Raw genomic sequence first — 16,040 nt, forward strand, 5'->3', positions numbered from 1 at the left:
TTTAGGAACAGAAGTTATCACAATTGTACAGAAATATCTACCCACCACTCTAGAAATTAAATGTGAAATCATAAAGGATTGAGATTAATAATTAGTTTTCACTATGCTGCCATAAAGAGGTGGTGAACATTTTCTTTTTTTTTTTTTTTTTGGCTTTCCAACATTTTTTTTAATTTAATTTAATTTAATTTGTGAACATACTGTACAGAGGAGTTACAGTTACATGGGCAGGATAATGTGTACATTTCTTACCAAGCATTGCAGCCTCCTCCTTTGTTTACCCTTCACATCCCTTCCTAGCCTCCCCCCTCCCCCCCCCAATCCCAATCCTTCTCCTTCCTCCCCCCCCAGCCCCCCCCCCACTAACGTTGTTTAAGGATACAGGTGGACCTGTTGCAACAATGAGAAGTACAAGTTGTCATGTCCAAAACGAACTTTACAACGGTGGTGAACATTTTCAAGTCGACACAGTTGTAGAGATTTAGTAACTGAGGACTTGTGATCAATGAGGAAAATAAAATCAAAGTCCTTTCCTCCTCTTCCTTCTTTTTCTTCTCTGTCTCCTTCTCCCTTTCCTTCTTCCTCTACCTCTCCTCCTCCTCTTTTTTCTCCCTCTCCCACTCGTATTCCTCCTCTTCTTTACTTCCTCGCTTCCATAAATTCACATACTCCATCGCATGTTCCTGATATGGGGTACTGTGCCACCACCCACCCAAAGCAATGAGGATAAGAAACATAAACTGAAATGTATAAAATCAGAAGCCAAGATTAATCTTTCTTCCTTTTAGGTTGGTTTTATAAAATATTTTGTCATATTAATAGGAGACTGACATAGCATGCTCTCATTTATTATAAGGGATAAGATTTACTGGAAAAAAACCTGACCAACATCGCCGTAATGAAATGATTGCTTAAATTAATATGAAGGTAGGGCAAATCAACTTTAAAATATCACATGTACTTCAACAAGAGGCAAAATTTTACTTTGCTCCTGTAAACAACCTTTGAATTCTATCTATATTTTGTCCCTAAAATGACTTGTATTTTATTCTAATCATATTTTTAATTAACTTTAAGTACGAGATTGGGGGTTGCTGTTTGACCATGCAGTTTATAAATAGTGTTTAGTGAGTTATTTTGTTTTTCTTTTTTCTCTCATGAGTTTTGAACTCTGGGTCTGGACGCTGCCCCTAAGCTCTTTTGGATGAACACTAGAACTCTATTACTGGAGGAATAGTAGCACTTTCAGATTTTTCTGAGATTTAGCTGGAGATAAGAATCTCACAGACTTTCCTGCCTGGGATGGCTTCAAACCTCAATCCTCACCCTCCTGAGTATTTAGGATTACAGGCATGAAGCACTAGTGCCTGTCTTAATACAATGCTTCCTTTTTTTTTTTTTTGGCCAGTCCTGGGTCTTGAACTTAGAGTCTTGACAATGGGCAATGTCCTTGAGATTCTTTTCCTCAGGCTAGCACTCTACAACTTGCATCACAGTGCCAATTCCAGAATTTTTTGTTTATGTAGTACTGAGGAATAAAACCGAGGGCTTCACACTACTACTAAGTCTATCACTAAGCCACATTCCCAGCCCAGTACAATGTATCTTGATCATCATTTTCCCTCATCCTTCTCAATCCTAACTCATCCCTCAATTTGCATAATTTTGTAGAATATTCACTGACTCACAATATCATATATAGTCACTTAGAGGATATGCAACAGATCATATTTTATTGATTCATCAACGTACGAAACTTATGCATTACAGAATTCTGTGATTTTAATTTCTAAAATATCACTCAGATTCACCCACTACTATTCTAAAATTTTCCTAAGGTTAATGCAAATGCAAACTGTAATTCTTCGATAAAGTACAATGATTCATAGAAAGTTAGATATGGACTATGAACATCACCTTGAGTTCTAGAACATTTTATCATCACAACCCTCTCAAAATACTCCAATACTTATTAGTAGTTACTTCCTGTCATCATTTCAACCTACCACCCATTGACCAATCATTACTTCATAGTTTACCACTACAGATGTGCCAATTTTAAAAAGCTAATTCAATTAGAAAATGAAGTTTATTTTATCCATTTCTCCCATATAATATTAGTGTTTCCCAAGTAAATTCATGTAAATTTTTCTCAAGGATAGACAATATTGTTTTGTATGCATGTGTATAATTGTATAACGTCCTCAATGGGCATTTCAATATTTTATTTTATATTGTTGTAAAAGGTTTTGCTATGTATATTCTTGTACATGTGTCTCATTGGACATGTGTTGAAATCTGTTTTGTATATAAAATTATGATTCAAAATGCTGGATAATAGAGCAACTATATGTATAATATCTTAAAGATTGTCAGTATGTTTAAAAACTGACTATATCATTTTAAGTGCTAAACACCAATGTATAAGGATTCAAATCTCTACATAGTGGTTGTGCAAACCGATCTTGTTGTATCTTTTCTTTATTGTGAAAAAACTGTACAGAGGGGTTACAATTACATGGGCAAGATAATGAGTACATTTCTTATCAAGCATTGTAGCCTCCTCCTTTGTTTTCCCTTCCTATCCCTTCCAAGCCTTCCTCCCCCCAACCAAACCTCCCCCCACACCTCCACCAAAGTTGTAAAGTTCATTTTCGACATGACAACTTGTACTTCTCATTGTTGCAACAGGTCCACCTGTATCCTTATTTAAACGACTTGTTTTTCCCCTTCCCCTCCACAAATTATACCGACATCAAATACAGTGAAAGCAGGGGTTATACTGTCGGGGAGGGACATACAAAGCAACAAAGAAATAATCATATAAATGCATTAGAAACAAATGCATGAAAGGAAAAAAAACATTTAAATACATATCTTAGGGTTCATTTTCCTAACATCATCTTATCTGACCTTTTGTGCTGGACTCATACATATACTAACTTTTGCAAATGAGGGAAACCATGGGATATATGTTTCTTTGGGCCTGGCTTACTTAACTTAATATAATTTTTTCCAAGTATTTCCATTTCCTAACAAATGGGGCAATGGCATTCTTTCTGATGGAGTCATAGAATTCCATTGTGTATGTACACCACATTTTCTTGATCCATTCATCTACTGAGGGGCATCTGGGTTGGTTCCATATCTTAGCTATAGTAAATAATACTGCAATAAACATAGTTGTGCTGGTAGCTTTAGTGTGGTCTTGTTTGTGAACATTTGGGTAAATGCCCAAAAGTGGGATTGCTGGGTCATAGGGGAGCTCTATGTGGAGTCTTTTGAGGAACCTCCATACTACTTTCCAAAGTGGTTGAACAAGTTTACACTCCCAACAACAATGAAGTAAGGTTCCCTTCTGTCCACATCCCCTCCAGCATCTATTGTTATTAGTTTTCTTGATTTTTGCCATTCTAACTGGGGTGAGGTGGTATCTTAATATTGTTTTGATTTACATTTCTTTTATTGCTACGGAGGTTGAGCATTTCTTTATGTGTCTATTGGCCATCCTTCTTTCTTCGTCAGAGAAGTTTCTCTTTAAGTCTTTAGCCCACTTATTTATTGGGTAGTTGTTTCTTTGAGGATTTGTTTATTTCCACTAATCTCTATATGTATGCAATGTCTAGGTATGTTATGATCTTTCCATATGTTATATGGTTGTTGATATATTATTACAGAGATATGTATTTGGACTTTTTGATAACTTAGTCAGGAAGGTAATGTTTTTCATTGGCATTAATATGCTCTTAATATATTTCTGATTCAAGTCTCTTTAAATAAGCGTTTATGTATGCATACTATGTGTACGTATGCATATATTCATACTTACATGTGTATATATACAAATAACTATATATGTATACACATAAATGAATATACAGATGTATACATACATGTATATAGACATATATGTATATTAATATTTTCATTTGTCCGTAAGCTATCATTTTACTTTATTTGCCAAACATGTCCTTTATTGACTTTAGCATTAAGCCGTCTTAAATATAGGCTCAAGTCTAAAATTTTAGTATTATCTTAGACACCAATGGCATTCTATTCTAATAAGCCATGAGCCCACCGACTGTTGACTAAATTTCTTAGTTTGTTTACACAATTATTATAATTACGTATTTTCTCATCTATCATTGTTTCATTTCACTACAGAATCTGTATTTATCCTTTATGTCATATTTGAGTACCAATGCCTTTGGAAGATATTTATTAATTGGTGTATATTAATTTTACGAAGAAATCGTATTGAAATATTTTGCACACTCACATATTTATCAAGGGCCTGATTAACCTGTTTCTGTCTTTCTCCATTCCCATAGCCCTTTATTTTTCAATGGTTTTCTGTGAATATATTTGTGTTATCTCCACACATAGTCAAAATGTATTTCAGTTTTGTTCACCCACCATCATTGAAAATTATACCATGCTGAATATAAAGACTAAATTCTATATAAATAGAGACATACAATTTTTATGGATTGGAGGATGCATATTGTCTCCCGCTTCCTCCCCCCTCTCCCTTTTTTTTGGGTCATTCTTGGGGCTTAAAATCTGGGCCTGGGTAATGTGCCTCAGCTCTTCACCTCAAAGTGAGTGCTCTACCCCTTGAGCAACTTTGCCACTTCTAGATTTCTCGTGGTTAATTGGCTATAAGGGTCTCACAGACCTTCCCATTCCAGCTGGATTTGAACCACAATCCTCAGATCTCAGCCTCCTATGCAGTAAGGATTATAAGCATGAGCCATCAGCACCCAGCTTCACAATTTTATTTATAAGTTTTTGACAATTTCTTAAAACACCTGACCAACATTCTTTGATTCATTGACAAAGGAATATAAACTGGAATATATTTCTCTGTCCAATATTAAAGCTGTTAGTGTAAAATTGTCATATTTGTAGAGGAAAGATTATATAGCTCAATGGGTATCTAGGGCACCAGATTAGAGCCACATAAATATTATCAAGGAATATTTTATAAAAGTGTAAAACCAATCTCTTGTGGAATGACATTCTCTTTAATAGTGGTGATAGATTAGACAGTATTAGGGAGAATTAAAAAGTGAATGCTGACTTAAATATAACAATTTTTTCAAATATTATCTTAAAGCAGGTTTTGAAGGTGGCATATAAAACAAAAAAGTGATGTAAATATAAATAAAGGAAGATGTCTTGACAATTTTGGAGATGAAGCATACTTAAATATGGCATTAAAATTATAGGAAAGGAAAACTTGATATAGTGAAACTCAATAAAAGTTTAAAATAATTTAGTCTGTAAAATCTCATATACAAGTAGTGAATAGAAGTTTGGAGCCGGTGGCTCATGTATCACATCCTAGCTACTTGGAAGGCTGTGATTTGAGTATTGCTGTTTGAAGGCAGCCCACAAAATAAAGTTCCTGAGAATCTTATCTCTGCTTAATCAGTAAAAAATGTAGAACTGAGGCATGACTCAAATGGTAAATTGTTAACAAAATGCAACAAATCTCAGGGGCCCTGAGTTCAATCCCCAGGACCATACATACATGTAAAAAAGTAATAGTAATAATACTAATAGTGATGATGATGATGATGATGGTAATGATGATGATGATGAAACGTGCCCATAGTAAGGATAAAATAATTACAAATCCTGTACCTGAAGACTGCCTCAAATCTAGAGTCTACATAGAACTCTCAAAACCTAATGTTAAAAAAATCAATTAGACAACATCAAAATACCTCTTGTGAAAAATAAGCACAAGAAAATAATCATTGGTAATCAAATGAATGCACATTAAAACTAACATGACATCATAAAACATGTATGAGAATTACTTCACATAATACAATAATGTCCATACTAAATGCGATCAAGAAACAGAGAAACTGGATGTTGGCAAGAATGTCAAATGGGAAAGCTACTTTTGAAAACATTTTGACAGTTTCCTAGAATATGAAATATGCAACCACCCACAGTATAGCACAGGAATTGAGCTCTTCAGTCTTCGTCTCATGGAAATAATATGTTACATTCACCCAATGGCCAAAACACAGAGGTTTATAGCAGCATAATTTCCTCTAGTCAAAGAAATGGAAATCAGTTCAGGGTTTCTTTAGGTGATGGGAAACGAATTATGCTACATTCTATAATGACAGAACCAAAGGCAACTCGTGGGAATACAATACAATATGAAGGCATACAACAACTGGCAATAATCTACCATAGATTTGATGGCAATCTTAAAAGCGTATTTATTGCATGATCTAGATGTCGGAGCAAAAAAAATGTGTTGGTTTCCAGTATGAAACAGGTTTTGGATGGGACAAAGAGAAGTAGTGGGTTTAATTATAAAAGGGAAACATGGGACAGACACATTTTTGGTAAAGAAACGTATCTGTAAATATGATACATTAATATAGAGTTGATAAAATTATATTGGACTTAATATTGCACAAAATAATTAAAACAACTGAAATTTGCATAAGGTACTTGTGAAATATTAATATCCGACTTACCATATCATACCTATAAATATTTAAAGAAATGGGAAAATATTCAAGGGATTTCTCTGTGTTCTTATTATAACATCATAAAGAATCATACTAACCTCAATAGAATGTAAAGATATACAGAAAATAGAAGTCAATATTGAATATTTACATTGAAAAATATTCTGAGTCCAAACTTGGAATGAAATGTACCTTGCTAATTAGAAGGCAGAACTTTAGAACACTGAAATCCAGGGCCAGTTCTGACAAAAAAAATCGTGAGAAACTACAAAAACAAAGAAAGCTAGATATAGTGTAATTTCCCTGTTATCTCACATTTGTGGAAGCCATAGGAAAGAGATTATTGCTCAAGAGAGGCTTGGCTAAAAAGTAAGACCTCATCTGAAAAATAATCTAAAGTGGTCAGAGCCTTAGCAACTTCAAGCACCAGTAGTGCCAAAGGAAAAAAAGAGAAGAAGAAGACAGAAAACTAAAGGAAAGGATAGAAAAGGAAAACTATTTCCTTTTTATTCTTGTAGTTTCATGTCATTGAATACAGGAATTGAGAGTAATTTGCATACTGATTTAGGATTTAGGCCTCTCTAACATGAAAGGATTTATTTCTAGTAATTATTTTATTATTACCATTTATTAAGTTATTATGCGTTCTTAGAGACTGAACACCTGGTTTTGTACATATTACTATAGTCCTCCAACTGAGCTCTACCCCAGCTATCTTGTATAACTTAGAATTTTGCTTTGAGATAAGAGGGAAATCGGCTATTTTATGACATCTATTAAAATTATATACAGATATATGTATTTCACATGCATGATTGATTCTTAGTGTTCGTTGCAATATGGTCATATGCACATAGTTATTGAGTCATTGTGATCCTCTCCTCAGAATAGCTTCCCTTGTTTTCACCATGTGAATGCTTAGAGTGCTGTTAGTTAATCATGTCCAAGTATAATTATTTGTCTTTTACTACCTACTGGATTAACTTGTAGATTTATGGACATATTCTAGTTATTACAAACGTGGAAAACAATGCAACATATATTTAATTGGATCTGTCTTATTTCAATAAATATCATTTTTCCAGTCTCTCTTTATCCTCAGGAATGCGGTAGTGCCATTCTTTCCAATAAAAGCACAGAATTCCATCAATATAACAGAATTGAAGACCCAGAAATGAATCCACTCCTATAGGCACATAATCTTTGATAAAAGAGACAGAAACACAGGATGGAAGAAAGACAGCCTCTTCAAAAAATTGTGCTGGTAGAATTGGCTGTACACAGAAAACTGAAGTTAGATCCTTATATATCGCCTTGCACCAGAATCGATTCCAAATTGATCAAAGACCTCAATGTAAGTCCAGATACCTTTAAAAATGTTACAGGAAGGGTTAGGGGAAACATGAGGGCCCCTTGGCATAGGTCAAAACTTCCAAAGATCACGAAGCACAACAAATCAAAGTCTGGGTAAATGGGATTACATCAAACCAAATCAATCATTTGTCACATTCAAAGGCCATGGAGAAAAAAACTGATAGTGTAGCACAGATTTATTAGGGAGCAAACCTACAGATGAGAGCATCAGCCAATGCTAAACATTTAATCCCTTTTCTAACTAGGTTATGTATAGTGGGTTTACATGAATATAAGAGTTTTCTGTGGGGATTAGAAAGAAAACAACTAATGCTAAGACATAGATAGCATGTGAAATGAGTTGTAGCTTGAGAAAGGGAGGGATTAAAGCAGTGGGGTCTAGTTCAAAGACTTGGTTTGGTGCTAGCTAAGTAAGGCAAGGGAACGGGGGTAAACCAGGAGTGGTTATAAACAAAAGCTCTGGTTTGAAGCCTCAAAATAAGACCCTTGTCTATGTGAATCAAACAGTCTCTAACATGAGGTTTTATTTAAATTAACAAGAAGGAGTTTAAATTTTTGCAGAGTGGGATGGTGCATATTCACAGGCAATGTCTGCTATGTCAGGTTATACAATCTACTCTTTCACATGCTACCCAAAAGCCAGGTTTCAACACAAATTAGTACAAAGAGATTGTACAACTTCATCTTCTTCTCCTTCTATATCTTCGTCTTCATCTTCATCCTCTTCTTCATCAAAGTCTTCCTCCTCACCATCTTCATCTTCCTCATCCTCCTCATCTTCTCCTTCTTCATCCTCTTCTTCATCCACACCATCTACTTCCGCATCTGAGTCTGGGGCTTCCCGGTCATCTCTGTCATAGCCATCCAGATAGGTCAGCTGGGGCAGGAGCTTGAAGACACTCTCTCGGTAGTCATTTAAGTTAGTGACCTCACAGTTAAACAGATCCAGGCTTTTCAGACAATCTAACTTTTTCAACCAGTTACACCAAGATTGTAACAGCATTTTTACTTTCTGTACAACATAAAAAGCTTTGTAAATAAAATCTTAACATTCAAAGAGATTGTACAAATGAGACTGTTATTTTTCCCTCTCATGAATTTCAACATTTCTCATGATCTTTTCTACTATTTTGTCTTCATTATTGATGTTCATAGTACTTTTTATTGTTGTCTTCTGTGTATATGCCATTTTTATGGCTTGAACTCAATGTTTAATGGTCTCCATTGTATTTTTTTGCTCATAGGTGATGACACTATTCCTTGAGCCACATCCTTACCTTCTCCTTTTTGCTTGATAATTGGAGATAAATTTTCACATTTTTGTCTGTTTGCACTGACATTGAACTAAAATCTTCAGGTCTTAGCCTCCTGAGTTTCTAGGATTTTACACAAGAGCCGCTAACACCAATCTTTGCCTTACTGTTATTTTAATTATGTGGTAGAAGAAAGTGAAAGTATATTTGTGTTAAGTGTGCAATTTTCAAATACAAGTTTGAATCAACTTGTTATAATGTAACTGTTACCAATTTTAACAGTTAAATCAATGAATATTACACATTCTCACAGAAATATAATTGAAAACAAAAGGCATAATTGTTTTCCTAAAACAAGTAATGGAACCATGAATTTCTTTCACTTTACAATTCATACTTTATATAACTTTAATTAGCAGACTTCCATGACTAAAAGTTAATATATTAATTGTATACCATAAGAAGCAACGTGATTATAGTTAAGAATAGATATTTCATCATAGCCAAAAGACAATGTTTTGAGCAGTCTCACTAAAGAGAAATGTCTCAGAAACTATTGGATATGATATAGCTTGATCATTACACAAGATATAAATGAATGGGATTACAACTCCATACTTCATAAATGTGTAAAAATAATTCTGAAGTAGGTGCCAGTGGTTCATACTTGTAATCCTAGCTACTAAGGATTCGGAGAGCTGAGAGTCATGGTTCAAAACCAGCCTAGGCAGGAAAGTCCATGAGGCTCTTATCTCCAATGAGCCAATAAAAAACTGGCAGTGGCTCAAGTGGTAGAGCACTAGCTTTGAGCTGAAAAGTTGAGAGAAAGTGTCCAGACCCAGATTTCAAACCCTATAACCTCCAAAAATAATAATAAACAGGTAAAAATAAATATTTTTACATAAATGTTAAAATATATATTCTAAAACTCTTTAAATCTTCACTAGATATAATAGTTTACATAAATGTAGGGAAGTGTTTTGTGGCCTTAGTTGTCATTGAATCAATTTTGTAAATCACACATTTCTCACTCAATTCATATGTATGTTTATATAGTTATATGTCATAAGTATAATTCACTGATAAGTGATAGCCAGTGCTGTTTATGGAATCTCTCTTGACTTTCTAACATTAACCCTTCTACCCTAAAATTTATATGCCCTCCAATCTTGCCAGAGGTTTCATTTACAGTAAAGTTACTCATCTAATTGAAGCAGAAAAGTATAAGCCATCATCATTGTTTGGAACAACTGTCACATTTACATGCATTTCACTTAGTTTAAGAACCATACCAGTAATAGCAAAATGTCTTCTGAGCTATTCAATCTCTTAAGTGATGAAAATCTTTAATTATACACCTATTTTTTGATTAACATCCTATTCCTTAGAAAGATCTTTTTGTGAAACTCTCTGTTCCTGATTAGAGGCTGGAACAAAGGCAATAATGAAAATAGCCAAGGAAAATACTTGAAAACATTTTAAAAAGCAATAACAGACACTCTTGTTTTCACTGGTTTAAATTTCTGAAATTTAAATTTCAATTAGCAGTGTAGAAGGGAACAGAAAACTTTGTTTGAAGACAGCTTGACTTTGAACAATTCAAAATAAGCATAATGGATTCATCTTGTTTTTCTGTGTAGTTGCCAAAATAATAGAGAGCAATGCCCAAAGGCAGGAAAACACCTGAGCCAAAGCAATAAACTTTTGTCTATAAAATAATTGTGAGGGTCTGACTCTTTCAAAATCAGGCTTGCAAAGACGAAAAGTGTATTTGCTTTAGTGTGAACAATAAAAAAATAAAAATCCTTTATTAATGTTTTACATATCTTGACTAGGATTTCTCTTGTTGGAGAAGAGGAAAGGTATGAAAAAGATCAAGATTGTTTGACTATTCCCAAAGATCATTCTTATTTATTAGCTATAGCAACACAAGTAGACTTGGTTTCTCTTAGCATCATTCTTTTTTACATTTAGAAGCATTATTTGTTGCTGGGTTATAAGCTGCAAGCCCTTAAGTATTAATAATGAGTCATTTCCTATGAGAGGAAAGTTGCTGTGTAAACAAACCTAAAATATCAAAGACAGAATAGTGGAAACTATTTTCTAGCTATATCACAATCTGTAGGTGTAGATTTTGTTTCCCATTGTTCCAAGGGACCCATTTTTGTTATCTTCTTTTTCACCATCTAGTGATCTTATAACATCCTATACCATTGTGGGATTGTTGTATCTTTACTGGATTCTCTAATTTCTGTTGGAAAGTTAGGAAGGATAGAAAATTGAGTTTCTGTTTCTGTTTTACTTTATTTTTCATTACTTTAGAACCTATAACTCAAAATGACATAAATTATCTTTATAATATTAGGAGACAGATTTCATTTCCATATTCTTACCTTAGCTTTCTACATAACTGTAGTAATTAGTGATCCCCAAATGTGAAAATAAAGATAGGGAGCTCCTTACTTAGATATTATTTAGAATTTCAAGACTTCATTAATGCAAGGCCTTTAGTAGTATGTACATCATACATGGATACAAAGCCAGTGGCAACTTTTTCTTATTCTCAGAAACTAGGACATGTGGTGTCCCTGTAGTTGCATCAGTAAAAGGCTGTAGTTGACTTGGTTTAATCTATCAAATCTGTCAAATTTCGACATGTTAAGTGGCTTGTATAATCCATATTTATCATTTTAGTTCTAAAGGACAGAAATCTAAAAGAAGTCTCACTAGATTAAAATCGAGCCACCGACAGAGGTGAAATACTTTTGAGATGATTCTAGTGGAAACGGCATTTACTTCTTGTTCTGCTTTCCAGATACTTCAGAATCTGGGTCGTTGTCTTTTCCTCTATCTTCTAATGTAGCATCTTTACATCATTCTGAGGGTTCTTACCTTAATCATGTCCCTTTCCCACTACAGCTGGGACTTTTAAGTACCCATTTGAATATACATCCCCCATCTGATAATTATTCAAATTTGTGCTCCTTGAGTAATGAAAGGTGATTATTTTACAAACTTGTATAGATAGATAGATAGATAGATAGATAGATAGATAGATAGATAGATAGATAGATAGATAGATAGATCGATAGATAGATAGATAGATAGATAGATAGATGGATGGATGGATGGATAGATAGATAGATAGATAGATACATACATACATACATACATACATACACATATACATACATACATACATACATACATATGTATAAAATGCAAATCTACATTTGAGGAATTAGATATTTGGGGATGATATTTTGAGAAGGTATTTCATTGCTACCACAATAAGTGTGTAGCATTCTTTCTACTATAAACTGTTATCCTTTCATTATATTTGAACAACATATTTCTTCTATGAAATATAACTAAAATAAATTTAGTCCCTGAAAGCAATTAATCTAAATCCCAGAGAGCAGCTCCTGAAGCAGTGCTGGCACTGGCACTTTTTATACATTCTGTTTAAAATCTTCTCTTTTCAAGAGCATTTGACTGCTATTATTTTGGAATTATGGTTAATATTTACTTGACAGCTATTTTTAAAGACTATACCGCCCAATACTGGTTCTCTTTTTCTAACTTTTTGTGTCATCTATTTCTGAAACACAGTTATTTGAATTACATGAACTGCTTATTGAAATTGAGTCAGTGTGGAGAGGAAAAGAAGAAAAAAAGTTTTCTCTGTGTGTATGTCACGTTAAAATGTATCTAACAGCTATTTATCTTAAAATCATTTATTTTTCATTATGTTTAGATTCTGATAACATTTAGCCTCTCAACTCACAAAATGTTAATGCAGTCTTATTTATTGCCTGCCAAAAGCAAACAACAAATTACTATTTATTTAAAAATTATTTTTAACATTTTTTTAAAAAATTACTATTTATTTTAAAAAACTATTTTAAAAAATTAGCCAAGGCAAATGGTTTATTAGATATTTAGAGTCATGGTCCCACACTATAGTGGAAGCCAGACAAGGAAAAAATCATATTTTTATTCTTCTTCGAGCCACTCTGATTTACTTCACCTATTTCTGAAAGAATGAAATTCTGGCTTTGAAGCCTTTTGCTTGATATCTACAATGTGTCATTCTTAATTTATTAATAGGAGAATTTGGCAAAAGGATGAGAATTCACAGTAGAAAAAGGAGAAGAGGAAATGAGAAGGAGAAACCTAAACATTTTTTTCTTCCTCATCTCAATGGCAAGGTCTGGATTATGATTGTGGATATTAGATACAGTGGTGTATAGTGATTAAACACATGCATAGAAAAAGATAACCCCACAAGTGATCACATGGAGAATGCATATTTATAAAAAAAATGTATAGCATCAAACAGGAAATGTTATCTATTTGTTTAGTTCTTCTTTAGTGTTTTTTAAATTCTGGTGTGCTATAGTCAACTATCATAAACATATACAAGAATGGTAAAAACTGATATCTTATTCTAGTATTATCATAGTTTTGCCTGTTTTATATATGTGTGTGTGTGTGTGTGTGTGTGTGTGTGTGTGTGTGTGTGTCTGTATTTGAGTTTTGCCTCTATTTCACATGCTATATTCTTCCAGTATATAAATTGAAAGAAGTCTACCTCTAGAAATATGCTATTTTTATGGCTAAGGGAAAACAAGTCAGCTGCTAGACACAGACAATGGATTAGAAATCTTCCCCTAGAAATACCCTTTGACCACTTCTGGTTTATTTTTGTAAGCTGAAGTAAGTGACATGACCCATGTTGACATTGCAGAGTAGAGGTAAATCTCAACTACAGGAAGCTGATGCAGGACAGAGAAATATGCCAAGAAATACAACACTTGAGAAAAGGGGAAAAAGAAGAGAACTATAATACAATCAATCATACTTGCCATCACATGTCTCTGCAGGAAGGAAGCTATTATGTACCTTTGTTTCTAAAAATACTGAGAACTTCAAATCATGATTCTATGCTTGGATGTTACAGGAATTAGAGAACATTTTGATACTGAGACAGCATAAAATCTCAAAGAAAGCTGGATTAATCATTTCAATATTTCATTTTGTTCTTCTAGGAGAAGAAATCATTTTATAGATACTTTATACTTTCTTACCTAGTATCTTTTTTTCCAGAAATGGATTTTGTTAACATATGTGACTATCCACCAGAATAAATGCCTTAATTTATCTGCATCTTTTGCAGATAGCATAGTCAATTAGATGTATGTGGGAGTTCATCAGTAGCACTTTTTAAAAATGCAAAATATGTGGACAGGGAGCCAATATATATATATTTTCCACCATCACCTTCCATATCCTCCTTCTTCCTTCCTAGGAAACACACCCAATCAATAAATAGTCATAGATGTTTAGCTCTTGACCTTGAAAGTGGAAGCAGAATGTTATCGATGTCAGAGATGACTGTTAATGGTGCTTTACATAATAATGTCACATGTAACAGCCCTATGAGTCCTGCAGGTTTTTTTTTTTATTGTAAAGATACTATACAGAGGGTTACAGTTACATGAGTGAGGTAATGAGTACACTTCCTCTTGAACATTTTTACCCCCTCCATTGTTTTCCCCCTACCATCCCCTCCCTCCCTCCCTTCCCCGAGGTTCTTTTTTTTTTTTGATTGTGATTAAGTGATTACATAATTTCAAAGTCACAAGTTCATTCTAACTTCCCTGGAGCAAATTGTCTACCACAGTCTGTAATATATAACAGTGTTCACATGTTATATACCATATTTGTGATCAGCAGCATGGGGATATTTAGTAGTGGTTCAACCAGATGAGCAGGAGTTCTTTGTTTCTTAAGTCCTGTTAGTTTTGTCGTATCACCTAACATTTTGGATTTAGCATCCACTTATCAGGGAGACCATGTACCGTTTGTCTCTTCGTTCTTGGCTTACCTCGCTCAACATGATTCCTTCTAGCTCCATCCATTTCCCTGCAAATGCCATTATTTTGTCATTTCTAATGGCTGCATAATATTCCATTGTGTATAGATACCACATTTTTTGGATTCATTCATCTGTGGTGGGGCATCTAGGTTGTTTCCATATCCTAGCTATTGCGAACAGTGCTGCAATAAACATGGAGGTGTACGTGTCATTGTATATTGGTTCCTGTTGTTCACGGTAGATGCCTAGAAGTGGTATGACTGGGTCGTAAGGGAGGTCAATCTTTATCTTTCTAAGGACCCTCCAGACTGCTTTCCAAAGTGGTTGTATAAGTGTGCATTCCCACCAGCAGTGTAATATGGTTCCTCTTTCTCCACATCCCCTCCAGCATTTGTCGTTGGCTGATTTGTGGATGTGGGACATTCTGACTGGGGTGCGGTGGTATCTCAGGGTTGTCTTTATTTGCATTTCCTTCACCACCAGGGATGATGAACATTTCCTCATGTGTTTCTTTGCCATTTTTATTTCTTCATTAGAGAAGTCCCGCTTTAGTTCCCTTGCCCATTTAGTAATTGGTTTGTTAGGTTTGGGAGGGATTAGTTTCTTGAGTTCCCTGTATATACAGGATGTTAACCCCTTGTCTGATATATTGCTGGTAAATATTTTATCCCAATTAGTTGGTTGTCTTTCTAGCTTAGTTGCGATAGATTTAGCTGTGCAGAAGCTTTTTATTTTAAGGTAGTCCCATTTGTCGAGTCTCTCTCCAACTTGTTGTGACCCTGGGTCTCTGTTCAGGAAGTTCCTTCCTGTGCCTATTAGTTCAAGTGTCTCTCCTACTCTGTCCTGCAGTAGTTTCAGAGATTCAGGTTTAATGTTAAGGTCTTTAATCCATTTTGAGTTGATGTTGGTGCATGGTGATAGGCTGGGGTCCACTTTTAGTTTTCTGCATGTGGCTGCCCAGTTTTCCCAGCACCAGCGGTTGAAGAGGCTGTGTTTCTTCCATTGTATGTCTTTGGCTCCTTTGTCAAA

The 16,040-nt window shown here is 34.4% G+C and overlaps 1 pseudogene; it reads right to left on the reverse strand.

Moving 5' to 3' along the window:
* Positions 1–542: 542 nt before the first annotated feature.
* LOC122095532 lies at positions 543–8,880 on the reverse strand (annotated as a pseudogene).
* Positions 8,881–16,040: the final 7,160 nt, after the last annotated feature.

The sequence above is a fragment of the Dipodomys spectabilis genome, unplaced genomic scaffold (genome assembly GCF_019054845.1).
Source record: "Dipodomys spectabilis isolate Male_0828 unplaced genomic scaffold, ASM1905484v1 ptg000359l, whole genome shotgun sequence".
Lineage (NCBI taxonomy): Eukaryota > Metazoa > Chordata > Mammalia > Rodentia > Heteromyidae > Dipodomys > Dipodomys spectabilis.